Raw genomic sequence first — 19,644 nt, forward strand, 5'->3', positions numbered from 1 at the left:
GTGTCTCTCTTTGACACTTGTAGCACTTTCAATTTCACATTTTTATATGATTATTTTACACCTTGATGAATACCTATTTCCCAGCTAGACCTTGAGAACATGAGACAGGTTCTGTGTTTGTTTCATCTGCATTTGGTTCCTTGTTTTGTTTCATCCACCACTGTATCATCAGCATCTAGCATGGTGCCTCTTAAACACAGATGTCGATAAATGTTTCTCACATATTTGTATGTACTAGAGAGGTAGGAAAAGGTAGTGAATGTCCCAAATATTCCTCCTAATAACAGGTAAAACTATGGAGGCATGAACAATTCATCCCTCTTAATGTCCTAGTCTCTGTTCCATCAGTGCCATGCCTAGGTGGACCTCACATCTCTTAGAGAGAATACTGAACAAGTCTCTCCTTCTTGCTTTCACCTCCTTTTCTAGGTACAAGTTATCCACCCCACCATCTAAGGAAAGTAGATTTCCCTTTGACTCAAGGACACAAATCCTTCCATTTCTCCTTGAATCCCATTTCTCAGGTGAGTCCTTATTTCTGAAGTTAATTTCTGCTTGCACCTTGGATAAATAATGGCTCACACATCTAACAGAGATAGCTGTGGCCTCATGATCATGTGTAAATGGGCTGAGGACTTAGCCTGCTTGGATTTAAATATTTGTTAGGCCACCCATTAGCCATTAGGCTTCTGGGCAAATTACTTGGACAAGTTCTCTGGGCTTCATATTCCTTATCTGTGAAAGAGGGGTAATAGTATGAACCTATAAAGCTGTTGTAAAGATTCTATGGGACAGTATATGTAGAGTCTCTAGGATTAAAGAGTTCCACATATGGCTCAGAGTAAGCTCTTTAAAAATACTTGTTATTATTATCCAATGGACATCTTGCTTCCTTCCTCTATTCATCAGTTTTCAGCTAAATACCTTTGCTTGATCCTATAATCCCTTCTCATAATATCTTTACTCTCAAACACCAGATTTCTTTAAAACTATTGTGGCCTCCCTTACTACTGCATTCTTGCCTACTTAAAATGGACACTCATACCAGAAAAGATATTCCAGGTGAATGGAAATCTAAATGGGTTATTACCCACAACAGGCAGCGCTGGGCCTTGTCCTTCTACAGCCTACACAGCAATGATTCCTTCTCTTCTTCCTCACTTCCAAAGACTGGGTCTAGAAAACACCAGCTGTCCTGAGGTTTGGAGCTGAGAAAATGGTTTATTCTCACAATAATTTTAGTCATAAGAGTGGTGCCTCTCTTGAAGTCTTGTGTATTTTCAAGTTACATTTACTAAACTCTTGGTTACTCATTGTTGGGTATTTGAACCAATGATAGAGTGTAGAAATTGAAAACTATTAAACAATTAATTTTGAAAATTTTAAAACTGTGTGTGAGATATTAAATATATTTATTAAGAACAAGATATGTCTATAGAAAATCACATATTATGCAGAGTGAAAATGGACTCTTTTTGATTTTAAAAAAATTATCATAAATACCTAGATCAAGAACGTAAATTGAGCATTACAAATTATCCCGTGGAATGATTAGAATGGTCATAAGCAAGCTACCAGGATTTTTTTTCACAATGTCTTCACTAATATATCCTCACCTCAAATCAGACAGGTGACATAATTTCAAACAGAAATTATTTTCTATTTGCCAACCTCTTGGAGTTGGTTCTAACAGATACAAAATTGCAAACTGTTTATGCCTTCTTAAATATAAAACCACAGGTTACATCAACAGGTCAGCTTACAAAACAAAGCAAGGGCATTCATCTCTTGCAGCTGTCTTGAATACTATAATAATCCTGTATTGAAAGACAGTACGCGTGATCCAGAATTACTTTTCAGTTTCAGGATTAAAGCAAATGGACTTGAGAGAACACTGATGCCCCTTCCTTACAGAAAAATGCTATAAATACTGGAACACAGAAAGATAAGATGAAAGTATCACCAGAAAACTCACTCAGAGAATGATATTTTGCATAAAGTGATGTATAAAGTGGTGACTTTAAAATTCATCAAACATAAATGATTTCTAGAATCCATATTGCCCTACAAATAATCAAACAACCTTTTAAAATAAAATATTTATAGAGTATGCAGTATGTGACAGCCACTTTACCAGTCCCTGAAATAAGAATGACAGTTCTTGCTCCAAAAGGCTTAAAGTCTAGGTAAAGTGTTGACAAGTGAAAAATAAGTTGCAATGTTATAAATGCAACATTAGAAAGTCCACAAGCCATAAATTTTAGTCCAGCAAAGTAAAATGAATGGTTAATTTTCTCTGGGAAAACTGAGAATGTAGAGATGAAGTTCAGGCAAGGATTGAAAGATGAATAGGCCGGGCGCAGTGGCTCAAGCCTGTAATCCCAGCACTTTGGGAGGCCGAGACGGGCAGATCACGAGGTCAGGAGATCGAGACCATCCTGGCTAATACGGTGAAACCCCGTCTCTACTAAAAAATACAAAAAACTAGCCAGGCGACGAGGCGGGCGCCTGTAGTCCCAGCTACTTGGGAGGCTGAGGCACAAGAATGGGGTAAACCCGGGAGGCGGAGCCTGCAGCGCGCTGAGATCCGGCCACTGCACTCCAGCCTGGGCGGCAGAACGAGACTCCGTCTCAAAAAAAAAAAAAAAAAAAAAAAAAAAAGATGAATAAGTGTTTGCCACTTAGTTACGAAAGGAGAAAACATAAGTATCTACCTCTAATAAATTTTATTTTCCCATTAGAAGTAGAAAACATTAATGTGAAATGTGTTTTGCCATCTAGCTGTATGGTAGTTCAGTGTACCTCACTATGCATTTGCCAGACATCTGAAAAAAATGGGAAAGTTTTCACATAAGTTTAGAAAAGTGCAAAGAGAAAGAAAGAAAAGTCTTCCGGTTAGGCTACAGTGCCAAGATTATGAGCATTACATTTAGGTGGTAAGGTGGCAAGCTTGCTTGGCTAGGAAATGCCTGTGCTTTTGTACTTCCTATTGGACAAAGAAGATGAGATTTTATGGTCCTCACTTCACCTGAAAATGAGATGTGGATCTAGGTTCGCATTAACCAAACAAAGATCCACTCAGCAAAGTATTGAGGGCCTGTGTCTTTTTCTTTACCCACAGCCTTCAGGGGAATGCATCTCCATTCTCTTCTTCACCTCTTTCTATTCTGCCTCTTCTCTGCTCCCTTAGTTTAGGGGTTTCCAAAAACACAAAGGCACTTTATTTTTACCAGTTGAACATGTAATTATCTAGTTGAGAAACAATGAAATAGATAACTTTAAAACTCTCTTCCAGCAATAAAATTCTGTGATAATTAAAAAACCATAGTTATTTTTTGACAAATGAAATTTAAATTCTGAAAATATAATTAAGTGTGTGAATGGGAAACATATAGTGAGAAACACAAACAGTAATCATTTAAATGCTTTTTGTGTAACAGTGAGAGAGCCAACATAGAAAAACTACAAATTTGCTTATTTTCCCCTGAGTAAGAAAGATGTGTGGATATTGAATCGCCTGCCTTTTCATTTGACCAATATAGACATAACCTCATACACTAAAGTTCTGAATGTGCACCCAGGTAAATTCAAGGTAAATTGCCATTGATATTTGGCAATTCTGGTTTACATCATTGAATGAACTTCTGAGCTAATTGTCATGTATTTTGTCCCAGTTCTTAAAGTGCATTTGCTATTTGTACAGAAAATGTACATTTCAAGTATTTAATTTAAAACATGACAGTACTCGAGAACAGAACAAGAATATATAATGAACATCCTCCTTTTATTTTACTCTATCTGTCCCTTACTCACTAATGTAGTGTAGGAAGTGGAGGCTGGAGAAAGCCAAAAATAAGAGAAAGGTGGTTGTGAAACTGTGTTGCCTGTTTTCTTTTGAGTGGTTGATCATTTATTTAATCTACTTTTTGATTACAAAATATGTTTTCTATACTCCGTTCTTAAAAACTCAAAACTCTAAATAGCTATATTCTTGACCTTTCCAAGGAAATGATACAATACTTGAAAACGGGTATCTAACTCACTCTCAACTAATAGAGTCATTCTTTAATCTTAGCATTTTCCCTAGCAGTTATAAGAGCATGAGAATGGTATACCTTTTATTTAATTTGAAACGTAGATTTTTAAAATTTTACTCGAATTCAAATGTTGCCCATGCAATTCTTGCAGAGTCATTGCACTGGTTTTAAAAACATTTAAATGTCTATTTATGTGTGGGCCTGAGCTGCATTTTCTTTCTCCCAGGATTTGAAAATCTAAGCATTAGCCCTGATGTACATTCAGTGACTTCCAGAGAGAGAAAAGCATTTGTTCAAATGAATAATTTGATATCACTGAATACAGATGAACTTTAAAAGACAAACAGCTCAATATAACTTAAAGAAAAGGAAGAGTAAGGATATGCAAAAGGAACATTGTAACATGCTCTCAAAAGGATTCTTCGCTTTCCAATGTAATTACTGAAGAATTCCAATGAATAATGAAAGCCGCCTATATTATTAGATTTATAAAAAATTGAATTAGGAAACATAGAAGTAGGACCCCTGCAAGATGGTATATATGGCATTTTATAAGCAATTAGGGCTGAACACATTTTTTATTCATTTTATATTATACTGAACAATAACTTTGTGGTATGAATTTTGCTCTATGCATGCGATAGATATATAACTTCTAACAATGCTACTCTAAAAGATTCATAAGTTTGAGTCTAGCCCATGCAAAAGTCCACCATCTAGTGGACAAGAGATACATTTTAAAAAATAATTATGTCACAAGGTGATAAGTCCTATGATACACATATGATTCACAGAAGATTTAACATTTTATTTGTATCTACTAGATACAAACAGATGGGGGCTAAGACAGAGGACAGGAATTCTAAGCAGAGGAAACACTCTGGCCAATTCATGGAGACGTAGTTTAGTGCTGACACGGGGACCGGCTCCGTATAGTATAGGATGCCTTTGGTGAAACGATGAAAGATTATACTGAGGAGGTTCATAGTATCTGCGTAATTGAAGGTGGTGTACTCTATGCCAGCTAGTTGCATTATTGTATTGATAATGTATAGTCATTGAGAGGTTGAAAGCACACAAAAAGTGTGGTCATTTTTGAGATTTAGTAAGAACATTCTGGTAGCAATGTAAAAGTTTTGTGGGAGGGAGGGATGTGGCTTACAACAATGATTCACAAATCAGGCATATTGTAACATTAGAATTACATGAAGAGCCTTAAAAAAGCTCTGCAGATTTCAGGTCCCCATTCCACATTTAAAGAGGCCTGAAAATCTATATTTTTTAAAAGTTCCCTTATTAGTTATTTATTACTACATAAAACACACCACAAATTTTGCAGCCAAAACAAGCACTTATTGTCTCAGAGTTTCTGGAATTAGGACATGGTTTATCCAGGTCTTCTACTTCAGGATATCTCACAAGGCTACAGTCAATATGTTGGACAAATATGGGGTCCCATCTGAGGTTTGACCGGGAAAGGATCAGCTTCTAAGGTCAGATGGCTGCTAGCAGGATTCAGTTTCTTGTGGGTTGTCAGACTGAGAGCTTCATCTCCTTGCTAGCTGTTGCCTGGAAACTTCTTCTGTCCCTTGTCACATAGGTCTCTCTAAGTGGAGGTTTACCTCATTAAAGTCAGCAAGGGGAAGAATCTGCTAGTAAGAGGAAAGTTATACTCGTATATAACACAATCATGGAAGAGACCTCCCATCACCTTTGCCACTTTCTACTGTTTTGAAGCAATTCACACAGTGTCTATACTCAAGATGCGGAATTTATACAAGGGCTTGAATACTGGGAGACAGGGGAAATCAGGAACCACCTTAGAGTCTACAGACAATGCGCCTCATGTGATTCTGATGCACACAGAAGTCTGAAAACACCGAATCAGAGACGTTAGGATGCAAAAATTTGACAAGGATTAAGCTTAGAGAGAAGATCTCAAAAACTTTGAGATTTAGTAAGAACATTTTGGTAGCAATGTAAATGTTTTGTGGGAGGGAGGGATGTGGGGATATGATGTATATAGAACAGGTGATTCTTTTGTGTGGGGAATGAGGTTAGGGAGGAGACAGCCTGATTATCAAGCTTTGTACATGGTCATTGAATGTATAGTGAAGCCACTAACCAAAAGAGGAAGTAAAAAGGAGAAACATATTTTGAAAAATAATCATGGTTTTAGTTTTAGATCTGTTGTAGTCAAAGTGCCTACGGGGTGTGTTATGTGAAAATATTTACAACGTTGGAATAAGGCCTTAAAAAAAGTGGATGGCATGTCTTTTCAATGATATTCAGAAGCATCGTTTGCCAGGCCCACCAAAGGTTTATTTCATTATCTAGGAGAAAGTTCTTCATTCTGCTCACTGTTGACAATGGATTAAAGGTCCTAGATTTAGGTTACATACTAACTTACATATTTTTGTCCACTGTAGTTGCAGTTTCTTTTCAGTGGAAAAGATAAAGGTAGTGGCTTATTTTTCCGTATGACATTAAACATTTTTTGCAACTACACTGGCAATCTTATTTGCAATGAAATTAACTACTAATGACCAGAGCCATGAATAGTTTCTGAACTCACCTTACCATTTCACTCTTTCCTCAATAAAATGAAGAAAATATTTGACACATGCTGTTTGTATTTGTATGAATCCTGTTTTTATTTTATTTTTACATTTTGAGAATTTTCTTTGGGAGGCACTGCCAAGATGCCCAAGTGAATTCATTTAATGAAGCCAATTAAACTGCACTGTCTAAGGGCAAGACTCTCTCTTTCTCTCTCTCTCTTTTTCATGCTGCTCCTGAAGTAGCAATCAAACTTGATCTTTGCTGACTCTCCAGTTCTCTAAGTTTTATATCTACCGGTTTGTTTCTTTGTGTTTTTGGTTCTTGTCTTTCTTAGAGTCTCATTCCATTTGCACATAGAAAATGCTATTCCTCAATAATGGCAACAATGACCATAAAACCAGTCTTACGATTTGACCTTTGGGTGATTCCTGCCAAGATGATGGGGATCTATTCCTGTCGCATGCTAAATAGTAGAGAGCTTACTTTCTTAATATTTTGTTCTATCTGTGCACACAAATCAATTAAGGAATCATTCTGTGGCCACTAGAAAGCAGGACCTCTCTCTGAGGTCTGGCGTAGTGAGTTTCTGTGATTAATTTACCCACAGCTGAGAGTGGAGTTGCAAGTTGTATGCCTGCACATCTGTAACTGAGAAAAACCTTTGTCTGTTGCATCAGTATAAACTATTTCCTACTTCCATTAGGTTCCAATTAATTAGATTTTGAAGTTCCTCTAATTAAAGGAGCTCTGTTCTAATTACTTCATAGAGAATAATAAGAATAACATAAATCTCATATTTCTCCAAAATTGTAGAAAATAAAGAAACTGAACTTTTCATACTTATATGTGTTAGACTTTTAAGGAATTTTTTCCTTTTTACTGATAGCCAAGAAATATTTTTATATAAGAATCGAAGTTTACACAGTCCAGGTAAATTCTTAGATAAATCACATTACTTGAATGAGTTTGATTTAAAAACACAGCTATATTTGAACTAATAGAAACAGGGAGTAAAACAGTGGTTACCAAGGCTGGGAGTGGTCAGGAGGATGTTGGTCAAAGGACACAAAATTTCAGTTAGGAGGAATACATTTTAAAGATCTACTGTGTATCATGATGAGTTTAGTTACTAACATTATATTGTACACCTGAAAATTATTAAGAGAGTAGATTTTCAGTGTTCTTGCCATACACACCAAAAAATAGCAAGCATATCAGGTAATTCATATGTTAATTGGCTTGATTTAGCCAATCCACAATGCAAACATGTATTAAAATATGTTGTACACCATAAATCTATACAATTTTAATTTGTCAATTTAAAAATATAAACAAAAAATAAATAAATGCACATAGCTATATGGCTTTTTCTTGATGTGATTTTCAGATTTGTGTTTTTCACATTAGTTGACACTAGTTCATCTGAACTTACTAAATTTCTTACACTGCTTTACTAATCAAATAACCTAAAATATGATTTATCATTATGGTTAATATAAAGTTGTGTTAAACTAAATTGAGTTACAAGTCTGAAAAATTGTTTTATATAGGCAGAATCATGTTTTCTAATGTGTTAGTTTAAAACATGACATCCAAGATTCTTAATTAACTGTATAAACTTGGACTAATATTAAGTCTAGTTAGTAAATAATCTTTGGATCCCTGGATAATTTTTAAGTAGGAAAGAACACTGACACCTTGATCATAAGGCGTAGTTGTTAACACATGTCACTTTGATTCTTAGTCAAGGTATGTTACAGAGTGGCGATACTTTGGTTCTTGTTAATGAATGTGTACTGTTGCTCTTTTCACTTTTCGGAGGTGTAAAAATGATGTATGTGTTTTATCATGTCCTTTATTTACAAAACAAAAGAAGACACATTTCACTCACCTCTTAAAAAGCAAATATTTCTTGCAATAGATGGTGTGACTCTCTTTTATGCTTACTTAAAAAACTATAATCCACACTGATTAAATAGATAGGCAGTTATTATTCACCAGGCACACATGATTCTCTCTTAATCAAATGACAAGAAACTTTCAAAAACTTGTTTGATTTTTTGTTGTGCCAAAATTAGATCCTCCATTTACAAAACGAAAACAAAAACAAAACAAAACAAAAAAGCATTTCTTTAATATTTAAAACTAACTTAGAGATATTCTCCAGGGAGTCAAAAAATTATTTATTTGCATTATGAAGAGAGGGACATAGAAATAACTAGTTTTTTTATGCTCCATATTTCTTAATTGGTACTAACAGTATTATAAGAACTCCATGGGGAAAAATGTTAAATCAAAGGATAATTTTGTACAGGTAAAATGTTGCTACTATAAATTTTTCAGGGACTACAGAATAGACTGGAAGACCTTGGAGGTGTTTTAATGACCTCACTATCATAATATGTCTTTATGTTTGAGGAAAGATTGAAGGAATTTTTATTAAAAATATATGTTGGCCGGGTACAGTGGCTCACACCTGCAATCCCATCACTTTAGGAGGCCGAGGCAGGCAGATCACAACATCAGGAGTTTGAGACCAGCCTGGCCAATATGGTGAAACTCCGTCTCTACTAAAAATACAAAAATTAGCCATGCATGGTGGCAGGCGCCTGCAGTCCCATCTACTCGGGAGGCTGAGGCAGGAGAATCGTTTGAAACTGGGAGGTGGAGTTTGCAGTGAGCTGAGATCATGCCATTGTACTCTAGCCTGGGCAACAGAGTGAGAATCCGTCTCAGAAAAAAAAAAAAAAAAAAAAAAAAAAATATATATATATATATATATGTATATGTATATGTATATATGTAATATGTATATATAGTTGTATCTAACAGGATTTTTACTCTTTCTCATTCCAATATTGCTGGTTATTGCAATAAATTAACTATACTAGTCTGTCTCATCTGCAGTTATAAGCTTTACTTTGAGGCTTATAACCCTGCTATTAACTCAGACCAGAATTTTTGCTTTTGGCCAAGAACAGTCTCAGAGTCTCAAGGAAGGGACTGTAATAGAAACTCTTAATAATGGATAATTCAAAGAATAAACTCTTGCACACGGATTCCCAGGCAGACTTGCCTTGTGTATCTTCGAAATTGTGCCAGGGAACTGAGTCAGGATTTCTGGGGCTCTTTTGAGTCCAGAGGCAGATGACTTCATGAAAGCAGAGGGCTGACCCAGAATCCAGTGGAACAAACATTAACTGCATAGGACTAAATAAACTGAGAAGGGACATTTAATTTTGTTTATTTATTGGGAATATTGATATTTTTTCAAAGATTTTGTCTTTCAAGGAAAATATGTGGAAGCTATGTTTCTTTATTCTTAATCTATGTCTAGTCTTTGATTTAGCTGACTATGTATTTAAAAATAAAATGGAATATATCTTTTCCATAGTATCTGATTTTCACTGACAGAATTCAGAAACAAATATTTTGACTGCTTTCCCTTACTTTTCATGGCAATACGGTTAGTTGCATACGTTTAATAATAATTTGTATTACATTTTACCAGACACAAATTAGACAAATAGATTATTCAGTAAAGGCTATCATGCAGCACAATATTTGAGAATGATTCTCAGTTTTTAAGATATGACAAATAAAACACTAAGAAATAATGATTGTACTTGGTATATGAAACCACTGCCTGCAAAGTCAATGGAAGAAAATAGGTCTCAGACCTTTTTTATGGCTCAGGGAGCCCCAGCTTCATAGGTCATTCCTGGCAGAGAGAGTGTGTACTTTGGAGGATCTCTAGGACTGAGAAATTGACCCAAATTTACTTATGGGTGGAGAGAGTATACTTAGCTTTGTTTTTTAGCCTTGGAATAAATACAAGTAGTATGGGCTTCTCAAAGTCTAATATGAGATACCTTAAAACATTTCCAAGTAGAAATTATTTCTCTGAGTTTAACAATTACTCGATATTATATGTTTCTAATCTAGTAAGAATAGGTACAAGATGAACTTTGGATTTTCAGGGTAAAAGCAAGTTGGGAAAGTAGAGACAACCAGGGTAGGCCAGACTGTCAAGGGACTTATCTGGGCATGAAAGGAGAAATATTGTTTGAGGCTACAGGTGGAGTTCAGTGTCAAGAGAGCGTTCTTCTTAAATAAGATGGAACTTCGCTGTACCTGAAAATGACCTATAGAAAGGGTAAAAGGAATAATAGCTAAGCCTTGAATAAAATGGAACAAGATATCATCAAGAGTAAAGGAGAGGTATTATCCCTAAACTGGGTGTACAGCTCCGATTCTGACTCTAAAGGGGGACAGGAGGAAGAAGGGTGACAATGATACATTTTTAGATAAGAGAGGGGATGGAGTTCACTAAGGATGGAACTTATAGTTGTTATTTTCACTGTGAAGTAAATGACTTGTTGATTTGCTTAGTATATAGGTTTGGGGTTTGGTTAGGGGATTTGAGGGTATAGTGTTTTGCATGGCATTCCATGTTGTTGAATCCATGTGTAATCCCTACAACTATTGTCATTTTATTCGTGAATCCAGTAAGCAACCACTTTGCAGAGCAGAAGGTCTTGTCCACCTAATTGCTGGATGTTTTCTATCTTGGAGCAAGCATTCCAGTGATTCCAATAGTTCACTCATTTTCTCACACTCTAGGCTCTTTGTAAAACATCTGTTGATGCCTTCTTCTTGCAAGTCTCCTTATCCCCATTTCTCTAATCCTTTTAACAAAATCGTTAAAAACTGCCCATAAATGTATGTAGATCCATGCCTCTGGCCGTCTCATCTTCCAGAAAAGCAAGCAAGCAAGCAAACAAACAGTGAAAAACAGATGTTTCACTTGAAGTTCTGCTCAACTTGGAGTGTATTCCCTTCCAGGCTATCTCTTAAAGTCTTCCTTAGTTGTTGAAAATGACAGCATTTCATTTCTGGATGGAACCAGATTATTATGCAAAGTCATTTGGAAATAAAACTCCTATATTTCCTCCTCAGCCCTGAGGTCATAGGGAACTCTCCTATGAGGTCATAAATGTGCTCTGAAATAGAGGCATTTGTTTAGCAAAGTAGGCACCACACAGAGAGAGTGTGAGTTGATTGCTTATACAACTTGTATATTCATTACTTGGTCAGGCCACAGAATTGCTTTTAACACATTTATTTGATGATGGAGTGCTCCGAAGAATACCTGAACTTATGGTTTAACAGATTAATAAAACTAGAACAGCTCGGCCGGGCATGGTGGCTCACACTTGTAATCCCAGCACTTTGGGAGGCCAAGGCAGGTGGATTGCCCGAGGTCAGGAGTTCGAAACCAGCTTGGCCAACATGGTGAAACCCCATCTCTACCAAAAGTACAAAAATTAGCCGGGCATGGTGATGGGCACCTGTAATCTCAGCTACTTGGGAAGCTGAGGCATGAGAATCGCTTGAACCCAGGAGGCGGAGGTTGCAGTGAGCTGAGATCTCACCATTGCACTCCAGCCTGGGTGAAACAGTGAGAGTCCATCTCAAAAAACAAACAAACAAACAAACAAAACCTAGAACAGCTCATGATGAGGAGCTTGGGTTGAATGTTCTCCCTGTGTCCATGTTCACGTGGTTACTATCTTCCAAGTTCCTGTTTAAAACCAAGAATAACAATTCTTGGTCAGAATCTATTACTTTAAAATAATATTTTTCGATGAAGAGGAGTTTGCTTTAAAACCCAAGAGAACTTCATTGTGACTCTCCTGTTGTGGCCTGGGAGAGGCTCTGCATAGCACAGACACTTAAAACATCATTCACTCTGTTGACTCAAAAGAACTGAGTGACATCAGCTTACAGTATTCCATGATGCAGCCACCAAAACTTTTCTTTCTCTGGTCCCCATTTCAGATTTCTGAATTATCACTAAATTAGTTTGGGAAACATAACCAAATGCAGTTTTGTGTCACCTCTGAAATCCAAAGACACCCACAAGTGACAGATGCATATTGCTTTTAGGGGTAGTTAGTGCAATTTGTCTTAAATTCTGAAGAGGATAAATATGTATACAACTAAGACCAGTGGACTCCAGAAACATGGTAACTAACTCAAATTATACACAGTTTTAAAAATGCTTTTCGTTTTGGTGGTGGTGTGAGGGGTACGATGGAGCAATGTGGTTGGAATCAAGGAGTTATATAATGTAACTTAGATAATAACTTAGATGGTTGATAACTCTTTTGGTCTTAAGGAGTCCATGATTAATTAGCCTTTAGTTATTCTCTCTGTGCAACAAACCATTCTGCTTATTCCTTTAGTTCTACTGCTTACTGGGGAAACCACACTCACCTTGCACCTGACAGTCAAGTTGTATTTTTTTGGATTCCTTCAATTGGGACATTCCATCATCCCTATTGAATTCAGAGAGCCCATTTTAATGGCAACCTGTTCATGTTCATCCTTCCTCTACAAAGAAAACCCACTACCATGTGTGTTAAGGAAGTTTGTGCTAGTCCCACCAATGTATTTGTCAATGCCTTGGTGTGGAACGTCTTAGTCTGTTTTGGTTACCAAAACAAAACACCATAAACTGGGTAGTCTGTAGAAAACAAAAGTTTATTTCTCACTGTTCTGTGGGGCTAGGAAGTCCAAGATGAAGGTGCCAGCAGATTCAGTGTCTGGTGAGGACCCACTTTCTGGTGTGTAGGTGACACCAACTCACTGTGGCTTCTCTTGGTGGAAGGGGCAAAAAACTCCCTTAGACCTGTTTTATAAGGGTACTAATCTCATTTATGATCTAATCGTCTCCCAAAAGTTCCTCCTCTTAATACCATCACCTTTAAAGGTAGGATTTCAATATATGAATTTTGAGGGGACACATTCAGACCATAGTAAGGGTTTTTTTTAATGCTCTTTTACAGAAGATCCTTAAGGAGATAGATGAATGGTTGGCATATTCTATATGTATTCCAACATTTATTTCTCTCTAACTCTTTAAATATTTTACACCACTGATAATAACATCCTGAATTCTGTGCTTCAGAAATTTGTGAGGGTTTTTCGGAAGCCACAGTGATGGGCAGATTGGAGGGTACCACAATCATTTAGTAAATGAGATCAAAAGAATCTAGATATCCTGAAGTGTCAGGGCAGTTCCTCACTATAAGAAGTTATACATGTACTATGTAACGTTCGAATGCACTACTGGGTAATTGTGCATGTGAAGAGCTTACAATTACCCTATAGCTGATCCTGGAAATGACCTCCATGTCATGTAAAAAGTACAAAGTATGTTTGCACAGTTTCAATCATTCTGACTTTTCTAGTAATACAAAGAAAGGAAAACTATAATTTGTTTATGTCTTCAACTTTACTAACAGTTGCTTACCATTTTGATAAAATCTCATCACTGAATTTTAGACTACTTATTTTACTTGAATCACCAATAAAACGTAATTTCATCAGTTCAAATGTATAGACATTACTATCACATATAATCTATTTATATATAATAAATATGTTTTAAAATGTCAAATGTAAATAAAAATGTCAATAATCAAGACAATATTTAAAATTGGGTGTTCTTATTTCTCATACAAATAGACACTTATTAACATGCCTACTCTAATACAAAAACTGTAAAAAACATGAAGCCTAATTGGAAGACTTCGCAAAGAAAAAATAGTCATCAAATATATGTATTAGAGTTCCAAGATTTAAGGGAAGACTTAGGAAACCTCAATTTTTCCCTGGAATGTTAGAAAAAAATAGAAGGATAAAAATTATTGTTTATTACAAAATAACAGAATCACAAAATGTGTAAACCATACAAGTTGGTAAAAAATTATCATGTCAACTTGTATAAGAAGTATAATGATGAAAGAATATCTAAAAAAATAATTCCATGTATTCCACTGAGCAATCATATTGTTTCAAGTTGAGGAAAGATGTAGGAAATCATCTGTGTAATGAACTGCATTCAAGCAAATTTTCATGACAAGTGGATGTTAGCACTCTTTGTGTTAAAAGAAAAAAGTTTTCTGTAACTACACATCTAAAGTTTATAAAAAATAAAAAATTCATAGCAGGAATGTTATTTTTAAAATTACTGATGGTAGCATTTTTGCTTCCATGTGAAAGTAACAATTTCAGGCCAGGTGCAGCAGTTCACGCCTGTAATCCTGGCCCTTTGGGAGGCCAAGGCGGGAGGATTGCCTGAGCCTAGGAGTTTAAGAACAGCCTGGACAACATGGCAAGACCCCATCTTAAGAAAAAATAAAGAAAAAGAAAAAAAATCAGAAAAGAAAGTAACGGTGTCTGGAATCACCCCTCTGTTGTAAGCAATGAAAAAAAAATTATATATAGAAAAAACTATCTTTATATACTAGACAATAGAAACTATAGGACTTGTCTCTCAGACAAACCACTGAAATGAACACTATGATCTCATCAGCTTTCTTCCAGCAGAAAATTTCAAGATGATGGAAGAGAGAGTGAGATTCCTCCACTGGTCTTACTGACTTGAGGAGATGGAGACCAGAGCTTAGACAGATCAAGCAGTCTAGAATTTGTGGGATAGAGTATCAAAAAAGAGGAAACTTTGCAGTTAAAGCTACAAAATCTGCATGGGGTCCTGTTGGGTCTTGACTAAAAACCAACCTGTATATTCAAAAAGTGAGATTGCATGAGCCAACAAAAGACAAATTCCTTGGAAACAGCAGTTGCTAAAGAAGAAAACTCCCAAGAGTTCATGCTGGGGCTGAAAATATATGAGTTGCCACTAACCAGAGTTGAAAAGATTCACTGTATACACAGGGCAGTCAGTGAAGATCCTAAATTGGTCATATCTTAGAAGTGGGGGCTAAATAAACCCAAGGGTAGTGACTACTATAAACAAGCCTTCTAAAAGGCTTTAAAAGCAAGCCTCAGACATGAAGTCCTTGCCCATGCCTACGTCCTGAATGGTATTACCTAGGTTTTCTTCTAGGATTTTTATGGTTTTAGGTCTAACATTTAAGTCTCTAATCCATCTTGAATTAATTTTCATATAAGGATTAAGGAAAAGATCCAGTTTACTGGCACAAGACAGGGATGCCCTCTCTCACCACTCTTATTCAACATAGTGTTGGAAGTTCTGAATAGGGTAATCAGGCAAGAGAAAGAAATAAAGGGTATTTGGTTAGGAAAAGAAGAAGTCAAATTGTCCCTGTTTGCGGATGACATGATTGTATATTTAGCAAATCCCATTGCCTCAGGCCAAAATCTCCTTAAGCTGATAAGCAACTTCAGCAAAGTCTCAGGATACAAAATTAATGTGCAAAAATCACAAGCATTCTTATACACCAGTAACAGACAGACAGCCAGCCAAATCATGAATGAACTCCCATTCACAATAGCTTCAAAGAGAATAAAATACCTAAGAATCCAACTTACAAGGGATGTAAAGGACCTCTTCAAGGAGAACTACAAACCACTGCTCAGTGAAATAAAAGAGGACAAAAACAAATGGAAGAACATACCATGCTCATGGATAGGAAGAATCAATATTGTGAAAATGGCCATACTGCCCAAGGTAATTTAAAAATTCAATGCCATCCCCATTAAGCTACCAATGACTTTCTTCACAGAATTGGAAAAAAACTGCTTTAAAGTTCATATGGAATCAAAAAAGACCCCCGCATTGCCAAGACAATCCTAAGCCAAAAGAACAAAGCTGGAGGCATCACGCTACCTGACTTCAAACTTTAGTACAAGGCTGCAGTAACCAAAACAGCATGGTACTGGTACCAAAACAGAGATATAGACCAATGAACAGAACAGAGCCCTCAGAAACAATACCACACATCTACAGCCATCTGATCTTTGACAAACCTGACAAAAACAAGAAATGGGGAAAAGATTCCCTATTTAATAAATGGTGCTGGGAAAATTGGCTAGCCATAAGTAGAAAGTTGAAACTGGATCCTTTCCTTACTCCTTCATGTCTAAAACACCAAAAGCAACGGCAACAAAAGCCAAAATTGACAAATGGGATCTAATTAAACTAAAGAGCTTCTGCACAGCAAAAGAAACTACCATCAGAGTGAACAGGCAACCTACAGAATGGGAGAAAATTTTGCAATCTACTCATCTGACAAAGGGCTAACATCCAGAACCTATAAAGAACTCAATCAAATTTACAAGAAAAAAACAAACAACCCCATCAAAAAGTGGCAAAGCATATGAACAGACATTTCTCAAAAGAAGACATTCATACAGCCAACAGACACATGAAAAAATGCTCATCATCACTGGCCATCAGAGAAATGCAAATCAAAACCACAATGAGGTACCATCTCACACCAGTTAGAATGGCAATCATTAAAAAATCAGGAAACAACAGGTGCTGGAGAGGATGTGGAGAAATAGGAACACTTTTACACTGTTGGTGGGACTGTAAACTAGTTCAACCATTGTGGAAAACAGTGTGGCGATTCCTCAAGGATCTAGAACTAGAAATACCATTTGACCCAGCCATCCCATTACTGGGGATATACCCAAAGGATTATAAATCATGCTGCTATAAAAACATATGCAAAATGTGGCACATATACACCATGGAATACTATGCAGCCATAAAAAAGGATGAGTTTGTGTCCTTTGTAGGGACATGGATGCAGCTGGAAACCATCATTCTCAGCAAACTATCGCAGGAACAGAAAACCAAATACCGCATGTTCTGACTAAAGGTGGGAATTGAACAATGAGATCACTTGGACACAGGAAGGGGAACATCACACACCGGTTCATATTGTGGGGAGGGGGTATGGGGGAGGGATAGCATTAGGAGATATACCTAATGTAAATGACAAATTAATGGGTGCAGCACACCAACATGGCACATGTATACATATGTAACAAACCTGCATGTTGTGCACATGTACCCTAAAACTTAAAGTATAATTAAAAAAAAAAAGCAAACCTCAAATGAATCAAACTGTCCCTCAAGTAACTTGACAGCTTGCCACAAAAATTTCAACATTACTTAAAGGAATACAATACAATCTGGCACACACAAGAAAAATCCACAATATCTGGCATCCAGTCAAAAATAAGTAGACATACAATGAAGCAGGAAAATATGGCCCATAATCAAAAAAATATCAGATAACAGACATAAACACAGAAATAAAGATATAATAGAATTAGCACACAAGAACATTAACAAAGCTATTCCAATTATGTTGAATATTATCAGGATTGCCATTGGAAACATTAATGTTCATAATCAAGAGAAAAAAATGGCATGTATGAAAAAGATAACTTTGAGATATGAAAAATACAGTACTAAAAAATAAAAATGTCACTAAATCAAATTACCAGAAAATTGGTCTTTGCAGGAAATAAGAAGTATAGTGAGTTTAAAGATAAAGAAATAGAAACTAGCAAAAATGAAGAATATGGCGAAAAAGGACTAATTATACACAATTACTCGGTGACCTGTGAAGAAATATCAAGTTGTCTAACATTTGGGCAATGGGAGTTTCAAAAGGAGGAAAGGGAGAAACAGCAAAAATACTTGAAGAAATATCTGCAGGGTTTCCAAGTTTAATGAAAACTAATATCAGACAACACAGATTTCAGAACAAGAAATTTTATCATAGACAAAGGGGGACTTCATTAATAAAGATGAAGGTTTCTACTTGTCCAGATTTGACAATTCTAAATGCACACACACTTCATATGCTTCAAATCACTTTCAAAATATATGAAAAAAACAAATAATAAAATGATAAAGAAACAAATACACAAATATAGTTACCTATTTCAACCTCTTCTCTCAGTACTTACAGAACAAGTAGACAGAAAACCAAAATGTTATAGAAGACTTAAACAGCAGTATCAACGAATTCCTCCTCATTGACATTTATATAAAAATTTACTTTATAACTTCATGTACATATTTTCAGAAGTACATGAAACATATGTCAAGCTAGTGCATATGCTAAGCAATAAAATGTCTCAATAAAATTAAAAGAATTAAAATAATCTTGAACAAACATGTAGTTAAACTGATAACAAGATAAATATTTACTGCCACTTTTTTGCTGCCTTGAAACTCACACTTTTTGGGTACTGCCTCTTCCAGGAGAGCTGTTAAACTGACATAGCTCCATCTTCCCCTGACATTCATCTTGGTGGTTTTAAAACAGTAGTTAAGATACAAGGAAAGGTGTGAATGAGGAACAAGAGCAGATAACCTCACAGTATTTCAAAGGTAGGCAGCTGCCAACCTCTGGCCTTAGCTTGGTGGGAGGGGAGGAATAATATTTGAAGAAACTTTAAAGCAAGCAACTAAATTCTTAGACTAGACGTATTCTTATAAGTAAAATTAGACTGTTTTGTGACTACACAGAACCATAGACCTGCTTATAACTTCAGAGTAAGTAGAAATGCCATGCGAGGTAAGTTTCCAACCAGGTGCTATGGTTTGAAGGTAGGTTCCCTCCAAAATTTATGGTGAAACTTAACTCCCACTGTGGTGGTGATAAAAGGCAGGGGCTTTTGGTGTGGTGGCTCAAGCAGACCTAGGTGTGGCTAAGGCTGCTGCTCTGGAAGATACAGGCTGTAAACTTTGATGGCATACATGTGGTGCTAACTCTATGGGTGTGTAGGGTGCACAAGCTGGGGAGGCATGACTGCCTTCACCTAACTTTCAAAGGATCCCTCAGAGAGCACAGCAGAAAACTACCACAGGGGTGGGGCTACCACAAAGACACCCCACTGGGGCAATGCCCATTGGAGCCATGGGAGCAGGGCTATGCCTGAACTCCCAGAACTATTGAGCCTCCAGCATGCTGCATCAGCCTGGGAAAACTGTAGGCAGGGGACTTAAATGCGTGAGAGCTGAAACATGAGCTCTGGGACTGCACAGGGCCTGGGGGGCCAACCTCCACCCCAGTGTGTCCACAGGTGGGACATGGAGTCAAATATTATTGTCAAGCTTCAAAAGTTAATGTTGTTCACCTTGTTGAGTTTTGGACTTACTTGGTATCTGTTAACCCTTTCTTCTGGCTTATTTCTCTCTTTTAGAATGGAAGTGTGGGTCCTGTTTCTGCCTAGCCATTTGTATTTG

At 36.5% G+C, this 19,644-nt stretch overlaps 1 long non-coding RNA gene across 1 annotated transcript in view; it reads left to right on the plus strand.

Moving 5' to 3' along the window:
- LOC126955084 (uncharacterized) overlaps positions 1–19,644 on the plus strand; it is a 40,134-nt gene that overhangs the window by 5,962 nt on the left and 14,528 nt on the right. Inside the window, exon 2 of the long non-coding RNA XR_007725804.1 lies at positions 430–524. This is a non-coding gene — a long non-coding RNA (uncharacterized LOC126955084). The remainder of the gene's footprint in view (positions 1–429; positions 525–19,644) is intronic.

This window comes from Macaca thibetana, chromosome 5, assembly GCF_024542745.1.
Source record: "Macaca thibetana thibetana isolate TM-01 chromosome 5, ASM2454274v1, whole genome shotgun sequence".
Classification (NCBI taxonomy): Eukaryota; Metazoa; Chordata; class Mammalia; order Primates; family Cercopithecidae; genus Macaca; species Macaca thibetana.